General features: G+C 43.5%; 1 pseudogene; it reads left to right on the top strand.

The window, feature by feature from the left end:
* The first annotated feature begins 126 nt into the window (after positions 1 to 126).
* On the top strand, positions 127 to 14366 carry LOC119350256 (annotated as a pseudogene).
* Positions 14367 to 14622: the final 256 nt, after the last annotated feature.

Genomic DNA, 14622 nt, shown 5'->3' with positions numbered 1-14622 from the left:
AAGATGTCGATCGACGACGGGATGAAATAGGCGAACTGCACCCGCCGCGCCACCGCCTCGCTCTCTGACGTCTCCTTCTCCCTTGTGTCCTTGGCCACACCCTTGCCCTTGCCAGATTTACGCGCCATGGCGGCTGGGAAGAGGGCGAGGGGTCAAAGGCAGTGGGGAGCACAGCAGCAGCGAGCAGGAGCAAAAGTTTGAGGAGGAAGAAGATGGGGATGGCGATGCCGAGATTGGGGAAAGCACAGAGGGTAAAAGAGCCACGCGCCCGCGGTTATTCCTTTTTATGGGGAAGGCGCGAGCCGCCTCTTTACCATTTACTACGACATGACGCATGTCTATAGCAACCACCCCACGCATGCCCCCCACGTCATGCACGACCCCCATGTCACGCATTCAACGCGGGCCGTGGGGAAGCGCAGCGGACAAAAAAGTTACTGCGGTAAAAACTGCCCCGCCTGCCCGCGCACCGTTTTGGGCCTAACCCAACAACGCGTTGGGCTTATGTGTGGCCCAGGCCCAGGGGCTCCTATCGGTGTACTAAAGTAGGGACACTCCTTTGTACCCCTTACTTGTGCACGGGTAGTCAGAGCCGAGCCCACGGCCATGATCAGTAGGGCAGAGGGAGGAGTCAATGCCACAATATGGACAAAGCAACACCAAGAAAGAGAGACAAAGAGCAAGAGGGCGAGGTGGGATCCCTTGGCAAGACCCTTGCTGGGGCGGCCTCCACGGCCCCGGCAAGAACCCTTGCCGGGGCTGTTTGCCCAATGCCAGCGGAGCACGCCACCCTCGAGCGGACCAAGGCTCGGGAGGCGCCTCCATGATGGCATGCAGATCTTTGTGAAGATCAGAAACACTCCAAGTCAGATGAGGATTAGAAGACGACAAACCTCGGCGAGATCCTTGTCAAGGAAACCCACAAGACCTCCGGCAAGATCCTTGCCGGTGACGACCACAACGCCACGACAAGACCCTTGCCGGGGCCCCGGCAAGGCCCTTGCCGAGGACATCCGCGGGGCCACAGCCAGGCCCACGCCTGCCAAATTTCCATCGCCGCTCCCATGCAGCTGCCAGCCCACCAGCTAGGCAGGCACCTACATGTCGATGTGAGGCTTCCAAGCCAACTCAGCACATGCCTACGTGGTGGCATGCAAATCTTCGTGAAGGCCCTACCACCGCGCCACCTCAGCAGCCTGCTAGCCAACATGGCGCTGACCGCCTCGCTGGCCCGGGCGCGTGTCGAAGCAAGGCAAGGCAGCAATAAAGTGAGGGGGACACCTAAGAGGCGCATTAAATGCGTCTTGTCCCATAATGGCTAAGCGATAAGCTTAGCCACTATACACTGATGCCACCTCCTGTGTGCCACTGTGGCGATCCCCTTCACTATAAAAGGAGGCCCGAGGCGTCCAGGAGAAGGATTCGGACTCTTGGACAAGTTAGACTCATCATAACTAGCTCAAGAACTCCAAGAACATTGATATACACACCAAAGCAGGACTAGGGTATTACGCATCCTCGCGGCCCAAACCTGGGTAAACGACCTGTGTGTTTGTGCTAACTGCTGATCCCGCTCTTCTCACGACCCCGCGCCCCGGAACCGTAGTAGGGATTCCCGTGATCCCATAGGTGTCGTTTCCACCGACAAATAATAGCTTTATTATTGTGTCTAGGGCATATTTCCTTCAAACGGGACTAAAGGTGTACCTCTAGTCCCGGTTTGTGATACAAACCGGGACTAAAGGTGCTCGTGGGGGCCCCAGCCTGCCACAACCCCTTTAGTCCCGGTTTGTGTCACAAACCGGGACTAGAGGTACAAAATGAACCGGGACTAATGATGCCCATGCCCTAACCGCTCGAACCGGAACTAATGGTCACATTAGTCCCGGGCCATAACCAAACCGGGACTAATGATGCAAACGTAAGGTCGTTTGTTTACTAGTGTTTGTAATTACCAACACAAATGCTCGTGCATTGCCGGGGGTTGGTGGGTTGAGGGTTGTGGACGTGCATTGCCATGGATAACAATACCATATGGATCAGGCTTTATGGAGTCAAGTTAAGTAAATGGATAACTTGGAAGAATAGGCATGGGTAAGGGCTGAAAGATTCTTGGCATACCAACTGTTTAGTGCAGTGTACTCAGGTCACAAAAGTTTTTTCTATAGCACTACATAAAGCACAATTAGCTTGGGCAACTAATTGTGAAAGATCCTAATCTTATAGAATTGTTCTTTACCTACCTCAACATATTGCTCTAACCAAACAATGTAAAGTTAGGGACTCAATAAAGTTTAGTCATAAGGAACATGCTTGCATAGGTACCACATCACAATCAACATAATCTGCATATGTAGAGATACTAAAATGCACACGATCAGTACGTGTTACCTTAACCTTGCCGTTGTTGTTGAACCATTGGATGTAGTAAGGATGTGGGTGTGGTCTTGTGGTGAGAGATAGCTTCTCCACCATCTCCATGCTAGCCAAGTTGTTGCAGCTCCCTTCGTCTATGATGACGCGCACAGAACGTTCCTTCACAACTCCCTTTGTATGGAACAAATTGTGCCTCGGATTTTGCTCAGCTTGTGTGACCTGCACACTCAAAACACGTTGAACAACTAAACATTCATACCTGTCAGCGTCTTCTATATGAATGCCTCCAGCGGTGTACCGGGATATGCAATGAAACATGAGTGACATGTATGAAAGAATTATGAAAGGTGGCTTTTGCCACAAATACGATGTCAACTACATGATCATGCTAGCAATATGACAATGATGGAGCGTGTCATAATAAACGGAACGGTGGAAAGTTGCATGGCAATATATCTCAGAATGGCTATGGAAATGCCATGATAGGTAGGTATGGTGGCTGTTTTGAGGAAGGTATATGGTGGGTGTATGATACCGGCGAAAAGTGCGCGGTATTAGAGAGGCTAGCAATGGTGGAAGGATGGGAAAAAGTGCGTATAATCCATGGACTCAACATTAGTCATAAAGAACTCATATACTTATTGCAAAAATCTAGAAGTTATCAAAGCAAAGTATTACGCGCATGCTCCTAGGGGGATAGATTGGTAGGAAAAGACCATCGCTCGTCCCCGACCGCCACTCATAAGGAAGACAATCAATAAATAAATCATGCTCCGAGTTCATCAGATAACGGTTCACCATACGTGCATGCTACGGGAATCACAAACTTCAACACAAGTATTCTTTAAATTCACAACTACTCAACTAGCATGAATCTAATATTATCACCTTCATATCTCAAAACAATTATCAAGCATCAAACTTATCTTAGTATTCAACGCACTCAAAAGAAAGTTTCACATATCTTGAATACTAAGTATATTAACATTAAGCAAATTACCATGCTATTAACGACTCTCAAAATAATCTAAGTGAAGTATGAGAGATCAAGTTTCTTTAAAACAAATCCACCACCGTGCTCTAAAAGATCTAAGTGAAGCACTAGAGCAAAAATTATCATGCTCAAAAGATATAAGTGAAGCACTATGAGCAAACTATCAAGCTCAAAAGATATAAGTGAAGCACATAGAGTATTCTATAAAATTTCAATTCATGTATGGCTCTCTCAAAAGGTGTGTACATCAAGGATTATTGTGGTAAACTAACAAGCAAATACACAAATGATACAAGACGCTCCAAGCAAAACACATATCATGTTGGTGAATAAAAATATAGCTCCAAGTAAATTACAGATGGAAGTGGACGAAAGAGGGGATGCCTTCTGGGGCATCCTCAAGCTTTGACTTTTTGGTGTCCTTAGATTATCTTGGGGGTGCCATGGGCATCCCCAAGCTTAGGATCTTGCCACTCCTTGTTCCATAATCCATCAAAAGAATTCACCCAAAACTTGAAAACTTCACAACACAAAACTTAACAGAAATCTCGTGAGCTCCGTTAGAGAAAGAAAACAAAAGACTACTTCAAGTTACTGCAATGAAATAATTCTTTATTTAAATTGGTGTTAAACCTACTGTATTCCAACTTCTCTATGGTTTATAAACTAATTTACTAGCCATAGATTCATCAAAATAAGCAAACAACACACGAAAAACAGAATATGTCAAAAACAGAACAGTCTGTAGCAATCTGTAACTAACGCAAATTTCTGGAACCCAAAAAATTCTACCAAAATAAGAAGTCCTGGACAATTGTTTTATTGATCAGCAGCAAAAAGAATCAACGCAAAATCACGTCCTGTAATTTATCATAATTATATTCGTGCGTGCAAAGTTTCTGTTTTTCAGCAGAATCAAATCAACTATCATCGTAGGTTATCCTATAGGTCCTACTTGGCACAAACACTAAATAAAACATAAAACCACATCCAAACAGAAGGTAGATGGATTATTTATTCCTAAACAAAAGCAAAAACAAAAAAAAACACAAAAAAATTGGGTTGCCTCCCAACAAGCGCTATCATTTAACGCCCCTAGTTAGGCATAAAAACAAGGATAGATCGAGGTATTGCCATCTTTGGTAGGCAATCCATAAGTGGCTCTCATGATAGATTCATATGGTAATTTTATTTTCTCTCTAGGGATGTGTTCCATGCCCTTCTTTAAGGGAAATTGGAATCAAATATTCCCTTCCTTCATATCAATAATTGCACCAATCGTTTTAAGGAAAGGTCTACCAAGAATAATAGGACATGAAGGATTGCAATCTATATCAAGAACGATAAAATCTACGGGCACATAATTCCTATTTGCAACAATAAGAACATCATTAATTCTTTCCATAGGCTTTTTAATAGTGGAATCCGCAAGATGCAAGTTTAGAGAGCAATCATCAAAATCACGGAAGTCTAGCAAATCACATAAAGTTTTGGGAATAGTAGAGACACTAGCACCCAAATCACACAAAGCATGAAACTCATAATATTTAATTTTAATTTTGATAGTAGGTTCCCACTCATCATGGAGTTTCCTAGGGATAGAAACTTTCAACTCAAGCTTTTCTTCATAAGATTGCATTAAGGCATCAACAATGTGTTCGGTAAAGGCCTTATTTTGACTGTAAGCATGAGGAGAATTTAACACGGATTGCAACAAGGAAATACAATCAATTAAAGAGCAATTTTCATAATTACATTCCTTGAGATCCAAAATAGTGGGTTTAGCAATATCTTGATTTTTATTTCTTTCAATCCCACTTTTATCAATTTCATCATCAAGATCTAAAAACTTAGAATTCTTAGAACGCCTTCTATGTAAAGGAAGATCATATTCAGTTTCATCAAGATTCATATTGCAAAACAAAGATTTGATAGGGGACACATCAATAACTTTTAGATCTTCGTCTTGATTTTCATAGGGATTAGAAGAACACGCTTTAATAAAGGCATCTTGGGAAGCACGCATCCTAGCGGTTCTTTCTTTGCACTCATCAATGGAAATTCTCATGGCTTTGAGAGACTCATTGATATCATGCTTAGGAGGAATAGGTCTAAGTTTTAAAGAATCAATCTCGAGAGAAATTCTATCAACGTTCCTAGCCAAATCATCAACTTTAAGCAATTTCTCTTCAAGCAAAGCATTGAAATTCTTTTGTGAATTCATAAACTCTTTAACACTACTCTAAAATTCAGAGGGCATCTTATTAAAATTTCCATAAGAGTTGTTGTAGGAATTTCCATAATTATTAGAAGGATTACTAGGATAAGGCCTAGAATTAAAATTCCCTCTATACGCATTGTTACCAAAACTATTCCTACCAATAAAATTCACATCCATAGATTCATTATTATTCACAAGCAAAGTAGATAAAGGCATATTATTGGGATCAGAAGAAACACTCTTAGCAAATAAATTCCTAAGTTCATCCATCTTTTCACTCAAAACATTGATTTCTTCTATAGCATGCACCTTTTTATTAGTAGATCTTTCAGTATGCCATTGAGAATAATTGGCCATAATATCATCTAGGAGTTTAGTAGCATCTCCTAAAGTGATTTTCCATAAAAGTGCCTCCCGCGGCCGAATCCAAAAGATTTCTAGAAGCAAAATTCAATCCAGCATAATTTTTTTGTATAATCATCCACAAGTTCAAACCATGAGTAGGAAAATTACGTAGCATTAATTTCATTCTCTCCCAAGCTTGTGCAACATGTTCATGATCAAGTTGCTTGAAATTCATAATATCTTTTCTAAGAGAGATAATCTTAGCGGGAGGAAAATACTTAGAGATAAAAGCATCTTTGCACTTGTTCCAAGAATCAATACTATTTTTAGGCAAAGATGAAAACCACGCTTTAGCACGATCTCTAAGCGAAAAAGGAAATAGCTTCAATTTAATGACATCATTATTGACATCTTTTTTCTTTTGCATATCACATAAATCAACGAAGCTATTCAGATGAGTAGCGGCATCTTCACTAGGAAGGCCGGTGAATTGATCTTTCATAACAAGATTCAACAAAGCAGTATTGATTTCACAAGATTCAGTATTGGCAAGAGGAGCAATCGGAGTGCTAAGGAAATCATTATTATTGGTATTGGTGAAGTCACACAATTTGGTAGCATCTTGAGCCATCGCGCCAAACAAGCAAACTAACACACGAGCAAACAAATGGACGAGGAAAAAGGCAAAGGAAAAAGAGGAGGAGATTGGGAAAGAGAGGGCGAATAAAACAGCAAGGGTGAAGTGGGGGAGAGGAAAACGAGATGCAAATGGAAAATAATGTAATGCGAGAGATAGGGATTGTGATGGGTACTTGGTATGTTGACTTTTGCGTAAGCCTCCCTGGCAATGGCGCCAGAAATCCTTCTTGCTATGTCTCGAGCTTGCATTGGTTTTCCCCGAAGAGGAGAGGATGATGCAGCACAGTAGCGTAAGTATTTCCCTCAGTTTTTTAGAACCAAGGTATCAATCCAGTAGGAGGTCACGCGCAAGTCCCTCGTACCTGCACAAAATGATAGCTACTTGCAACCAACGTGATTAGGGGTTGTCAATCCCTTCACGGTCACTCATGATAGTGAGATCTGATAGAGATAATTTTTTTGGTATTTTTGGTATAAAGATGCAAAGTAAAAAGTAAAAGCAAAGCAAGTAAATAAAGTGATGGAGATTGATATGATGAGAATAGACTCGGGGGCCATAGGTTTCACTAGTGGCTTCTCTCAAGAGCATAGATATTCTACGGTGGGTGAACAAATTACTGTTGAGCAATTGATAGAATTGAGCATAGTTATGAGGTTATCTACGTATGATCATGTATATAGGCATCACATCCGTGACAAGTAGATCGAAACGATTCTGCATCTACTACTATTACTCCACTCATCGACTGCTATCCAGCATGCATCTAGAGTATTAAGTTAAAAACAGAGTAACGCCTTAAGCTGACATGATGTAGAGGAATAAAGTCATGCAATATGATAAATACCCCATCTTGTTAGCCTCGATGGCGACAATACAATACGTGCCTTGCAACCCTTTCTGTCACTGGGTAAGGACACCGCAAGATTGAACCCAAAGCCATGCACTTCTCCCATTGCAAGAACTACCAATCTAGTTGGCCAAACCAAACGGATAATTCGAAGAGACTTGCAAAGATAACTCAATCATACATAAAAGAATTCAGAAAAGATTCAAATATTATTCATAGATAAGCTGGATCATAAACCCACAATTCATCGGTCTCAACAAACACACCGCAAAAAGAAGATTACATCGAATAGATCTCCATGAGAGAGGGGGAGAACATTGTATTGAGATCCAAAAAGAGAGAAGAAGCCATCTAGCTACTAGCTATGGACCCGAAGGTCTGAAGTAAACTACTCACACTTCATCGGAAGGGCTATGGTGTTGATGTAGAAGCCCTCCGTGGTGGATGCCCTCTCTGGCGGAGCTCCAGAACAGGCCCCAAGATGGGATCTCGTGGATACAGGAAGGTATGGCGGTGGAATTAGGTTTTTGGCTCCTGTTCTGGTCTATTGGGGGTACGTAGGTATATATAGGAGGAAGGAGTACGTCGGTGGAGCGTCAGAGGGCCCATGAGGTAGGGGGGCACGCCGAGCGGGGCGCGCCCTCCACCCTCGTGACCGCCTCTGGTGCTTCTTGGAGTAGGATCCAAGTCTCCTGGATAAACGTTCGGTGAGAAGATCACGTTCCCGAAGGTTTCATTCCGTTTGGACTCCGTTTGATATTCTGTTTCTTCGAAATACTGAAATAGGCAAAAAAACAGCAATTCTGGGTTGGGTCTCCGGTTAATAGGTTAGTCCCAAAAATAATATAAATGTGGAAAATAAAGCCCATTATAGTCCAAAACAATAGATAAAGTAGCATGGAGCAATCAAAAATTATAGATACGTTGGAGACGTATCACCTGGCTCATCCTGCTCCATCGCTGGGTCCATGTGGTCGTTGTTGCCTTCGGAGTTGACTGGTATGTCGATCTTTCTGGCGCTCTTGTCGCTATTTTTACTGTTGCTGGACTTTGAGCGGCGTTTGCGCCGTCGTTTTGGCTTTTGCCCGGGGGTTTTATCTTCCAGATTGTCGCCGTCGTCCTCCTTGGGCGTATCCACCATGTATATATCGTGTGACGAGGTAGTAGTCCAGCACCCCAGAGATTCTGAATCTTCTCCTGCATCGTTGTCCATACCGTCGATGCCTTCGGAGTCAAAGTCAAGCACGTCGGTTAAATCATCAACCATGGCAATGAAGTGGGTGGTGGGTGGGCAACGAATTCCTTCGTTGCCTGCTTCCCACTCAAGCCGGACATAGTTCGGCCAAGAGTCTCATGTCAAAGAGAGATATTTTAACGAGTTCAGCATGTCGCCGAAGGGCGAGTGCTGGAAGATATCCGCAGCGGCAAACTCCATTACCGGAGCCCAACCAGGCTCGACGGGCTCGGGAGCGTGCGGACTGGAACCTACAACCGGATACAAGTCCGCGGGTCCGGAGTTACAGGTTTCCTCAGAAGTGAGGCCTGTGTTCAGCTCTACCTCCGATGAGTGTGCGACCTATGGGGCGTGGTCCATCCATCCATCCGTGTGCCATGTAGTCTGCTCCGGATTTAGGTCCGGGAGTACTGCAGGGGTGATATCCCGAGCACTATCCGACGACAGGTCTAGGCCGTGCTCATCGTGACTGTGCGAAAATCCTGGCACAAGCCCCATTCTATCAAAGACCAAGTTTCCGTGGATATCGGCCGTGTAGTTCAAGTTTCCGAACCTGACCTGGTGGCCAGGGCGTAGCTGTCGATTTGCTCCAGATGGCCAAGCGAATTGGACCGCTGTGCAAAGCCGCCAAACACAAAGATCTGTCCGGGGAGAAAAGTCTCGCCCTGGACTGTGTTGTTGACGATTGAAGGCGCCATCAAGCCTTGCAGCGACGACACAGAGGAACTCTCAATGAAAGCACCAATGTCGGTGTCAAAACCGGCGGATCTTGGGTAGGGGGTCCCGATCTGTGCGTCTTAGGCTGACGGTAACAAGAAGCAAGGGACACAATGTTTACCCAGGTTCGGGCCCTCTCGATGGAGGTAAAACCCTACTTCCTGCTTGATTAACATTGATGATATGAGTAGTACAAGAGTAGATCTACCACGAGATCGTAGAGGCTAAACCCTAGAAGCTAGCCTATGATGATTATGATTGTAGTTGTGATCGGCCTTCTAAGGACCAACCTCTCCGGTTTATGTAGACACCGGAGAGGGCTAGGGTTTACACGGAGTCGGTTACAAGGAAGGAAATACAATATTCGGATCGCCAAGCTTGTCTACCACGCAAAGGAGAGTCCCATCCGGACACGGGACGGAGTGTTGAGTCTTGTATCTTCATGCTCCAATAGTCCGGACGATGTATATAGTCCGGCCGTCCGGATACCCCCTAATCCAGGACACCCTCAGTGTCCATGATGAAGGTCGGCCTGCAGAAAAGTTAGTTCGCGCCAATGCTTGTCGATCCTGCACTTCACGTTCAGCTTTACAAGCAAGATGGAATAAACGAGTGATATTAGTATACTCCTTATACTCTAGAATGGTCTGAATCTCTCTATTTAATCCATCCATAAAACGTGCAAGCATAGCTTCATTCTCCTCAATAATACCACATCTAATCATGCCAGTTTGTAATTCCTGATAATATTCTTCTACATAATTTTTCCCTTGTCTTAAACGCTGCAATTTTTGAAGCAATTCATGTTGATAATATGGTGGAACTCAATGAGTACGCATAGCAGTTTTCAAAGCAGCCCAAGTAGTTGGAATAGGATATAATCTACAATGTTCAGACCACCATACACATGCAAAACTAGTGAAAGCACAAACAGCAACAGCAACCCATCTCTCCTCGGGATATTGTAAACATGTAAAACGTTGTTCAGTTTCTAACTCCCAAGTAAGATATATATTAGGAACATATCTACCCTCAAATGGTGGAATATTCAATTTCAGTTTAGGAATATGGTCATTATCTCGTACCTGAGGTGGTGGTGTAGGCCTACCGTTGCGAATATATACCTGAGGTCGACCTGCTGGTGGTGGTGATAGTGGCTGCACGTAGTTATGATTTTGATCAACCTCATTCTCATAATAGTCCTCCACCTCTGCAGTAGCAGCAGGAGCTACAGAAGCACCAACAGCAGTAGCAGCAGCACCAGAATTTTGTCCTGGCTCAATAGGAACACACTGTGCTCGCCCTACTGTATCGCGGCGTAGAGCTGGTTGTGGGAGACGTTTGAGTAATTCATCAAACTTGGCGTCCAACTTGGTGTCAATTGACTTCTCAATGTCATCCATCTTCTCCATTGCCTTTCCAAAGCTGACCATCACGTCTTCCACCTGTTGACCCAACTTTTGATGAAACTTATCATGAAGCTCCTTATTCGTCATGTTCTCCCAGTCAATCTCGTCGGCTTGTGTTCCTGCCATAGTTAGCAGCAATAGAAACAGACAAGAATATGATCCTATAGATTACTGGAATATGGTGGTGGTGGGGTGTCACAAATCCGTCAAGCGAGTCTCAAATTCTTACTAGTTCTTACCCAGCAGCAGGTGGTGATCGGCAACCGTTGTAGTCAAAATTCTCAAAGCTTGGATAGAGCAATTACCAGGGAGAGTCAAACGCACGACGTAGATGTATGTGGAGCTGGGAAGGCTTATAATATGGTAGCGAAAAGGGTCGGCAATAATCAATTCAGAGATGCAAAGTTGAATAAACGCTCAACGACCGTACTGTGCTGGTCCTAGGATAGATCATGCTAGAGACGCGAGCCTAGAACACTACCAAAATCATGGCGCTGAACGCAAACAAGGGAAAAGCACACTCTGGAATTTTCTTTTTTTTCGCTCTAATTGCGAGATCTTATGGGTTTCACCTCTAGCCTACCCCAACTTGCTTGGGACTAAAGGCTTTGTAGTTGTTGTTGTTATTGTTGTTGTTGTTGTTGTCGCTCTATTTTTTCTTTTTTGCGCTCTGTTTTTTTTGTGCTCCTTTTTTTTGCAAAAAATAACTATAATGGCGAGTGTCTCAAAACTCTTCCCAGGTCAAACTGACAGGATGGGCATGGAATTTTTTTTGACAATTTTTTTTGGAAATCAGGGCAGCGATGACGAAAAAGTGCGAAAAAAACACTAAGATGGTGAATGTCTCAAAACACTCCCTGGGACCTAAAAATAGGATAGGGAAAAAATATTTCCGGTCACCGAAATTTTGGCCTAAAAACTGCTCGGGGGTCTCCAGACTCTTTTTTTCGAAACCTACTTAGGCAAGGAAACACGAATCGGAAATTAGATGGCTCTCGAAAACAAACCTAATATGAAAGGAATTTGGATTGGTGATGGATATATGGTGGTCGGATATGGCAGCGGTGGTGGTATATGGTAGCGATGGTGGTATATGGATATGGATTGGTGGTATATGGCAGCGGTGGTGGGATATGGCAGCGGTGGTGGTATATGGCAGCGTTGGTGGGATATGGCAGCGGTGGTGGTATATGGCAGCGGCGATGAAGATGGTGCAGCGGCGGCGTGACAAACTGTGACAGAACTCGAAACTCTAAAAGACTAGACGCTAAGACCAGCAACTAGACATGATGATGCAACCACAAATTCAACAAAGCAAAACCCTAAAAAGATTATGCAAAGGCTCAGATTGGTTCGGATATGATGAACTAACCCTATTTTTTCGTGGCTTTTTCGTGGATTATAGGTATGAAGAACAAACTCGATCTAAACTACAAAAACTGTAAAATCTCACCGAGCAACCTGGAAATCTAATACCACTTGATAAAGGCAAAGGTGTCCTGATGTTTCGATGAGACCGATGCTATCATTTTCTATGGGAGTCGACCTTGATGATCCGACTACGAATGTGCGAGATGTCGCGCCTTAGCAATCGCTAAACCAACTTCCGATGGTTATTGACAACGCCGGAGCATGATCAACCTGACCACAAAGGTTTGTTTCCTGCGAGCAAACAAAGAACAAGCAAGAAACTAAGATTGCAATCTGGATATGGCGAATATAAGAGGAAAGCTTTATTAATGAAGGTGGGGTTCTGTGACGCCTTAGTCTGGTCGTTGAACACAAACAAAGTACGCGAAGTTGCAGCTATAGCAAACTTTTAATCTAAACAAAACCCAAAGTCTAAACGACGCCCTAAGGGTTGTATATATGGAGGAAGAGGGGGGAATTTCGTGGCCCTTGGGGAAGGGGTCCGAAACCAACCCTATCTCTTGTTTCCCCACACATACGGAATCTAAAAACAGCCTATAATCAAGTATTTCGAAAATACATGGGCCTGGCCCAATAATAAGGTCACGCAGCACCTAGAATAGCCTCTGGACGAAAGTTATGAAGTAGTATCTTGTATATTTTGTCCAAGGCTTCATGCACTCATTATGGTGGCTTCAACGTCCTGAAATCATCACTTGTAACTCCGTTCTTGTTCCCCTTGCGCATGCCATCATCTCCATGCTTGTTCTTGCTCCAATGTTCATCCTTCTCCAAGCTAGACCCTTCATTTGTAAGCAAAACAAATGTATCCAATTTAGGCAGCATCATATTCTCATGAACATTAGAATCATTACCAAGAAACGAAAGTACCTGGTAATTTAATTGGCGTGCGTGAGCTCTAGTAATTGGTCCAGTATGTATAGCAGCAGGGGCTGTGGGTGTAACAATGGTATTGATGTCCTCATCAGTTTGTTTGGAATAACAAGAGAAAATACTCGTGTATGAATTTATGCCCAACAGAAGCCTTGACACCATTCATTTTGGTACACTCTTTTCACTGCTAATTTCTCAAAAGTAATTATTTTCATTATGGACGAGCTTTAATAGTAGTAGTGCAAGTGCCACCAAACTTTCACTGCAATGCTGATAATTCTTATTTGAATGGCAGATTTTGAGAGACACAAAGTCCTAGGTTGGGAAAGGAGATTCAAGATTATCAGTGGAGTTGCAAGGGGATTACAGTATCTCCATGAAGATTCTCAATTGAAGATAGTTCACCGTGACCTGAGAGTGAGCAATATTCTATTGGACTTCGATTACAACCCTAAGATTTCTGACTTTGGCTTAGCGAAGATATTTGGAGGGGATCAATAATAAGATGTCACTAGCCGTATAGCTAGGACATAGTAATCACAGTCAGCTTTATTTAGGCATTAAAGTAGAACATATATTAATAGTTATGTTCTTATAGCGGATACATGTCGCCTGAATATGCCATGCATGGTCAGTACTCAACAAAGTCAGATGCATTCAGCTTCGGTGTTTTGGTTTTGGAGATCGTCACAGGAAGAAGAAACAATGGCTCCTGTAACTCCGAGCAATATGTTTATCTCGTAAATCTTGTAAGTACTTAAGGATCAATGCTAGTAAACTCTCTTCTTGTTTTTTTGACGAAAAGGTTGACAGAGCAGCTTTTTATTGAATTGAGGGGTTTGATTACAGGGGGGCTGAGGAGAATCTCAAATTACAAGAACACCAAAAATCCAAAAGACCACATTGACACACTGGTAGTAAACTCTGTGTGTGCGGCTGAATCCCCATCATAATAACTGAACAAATTACCAATTTGGTGCAGGTATGGGAGTACTGGACCAGGGGAAGTGTTATCGAGTTGATAGATCCATCCCTTAGCGACCATCCTTCTCCCGGTGACCAGGTGCTGAAGTGCATCCAAATTAGGCTACTATGTGTACAGAAGAGACCTGAAGATAGGCCGACAATGTCGTTGGTGAATGTCATGCTTAGTAGCCACAATGTTCGTCTCCCATATGTTTCCATGCCAGCCTTCTGTGATGGATTGAGTGGACGCAGTGATAATTCAAAAGTGACCTCTGCGAATGGAATGACCATCACAAAGCTCAAGCCAAGATGAGCACTGAAGCATTTGGTATGATTGTTACTTTACTGTCTTTTTAGAAATCAGCTTGATGTACCTAGTGGCTGTGTGGTGACTGATGAAATGTAATATCATCGAGTCCATGGCCTACTAGCCGATATACGTCGCAGAACCAAGGCATTTTCTTGTGTGTGTGTGGGTCCCCAATGATACCATAGAAAGCTAATTATGGAAAGCGGAACTTAGGATCTTCGATGTAGGCACGAGAAGATGTGAAGTGTGGTTAAAACTG

Source organism: Triticum dicoccoides, chromosome 1B, assembly GCF_002162155.2.
Source record: "Triticum dicoccoides isolate Atlit2015 ecotype Zavitan chromosome 1B, WEW_v2.0, whole genome shotgun sequence".
Taxonomy (NCBI): Eukaryota; Viridiplantae; Streptophyta; class Magnoliopsida; order Poales; family Poaceae; genus Triticum; species Triticum dicoccoides.
Note: the sequence above shows the minus strand (reverse complement) of the source record. Positions and strands in the feature narration are given on the sequence as shown.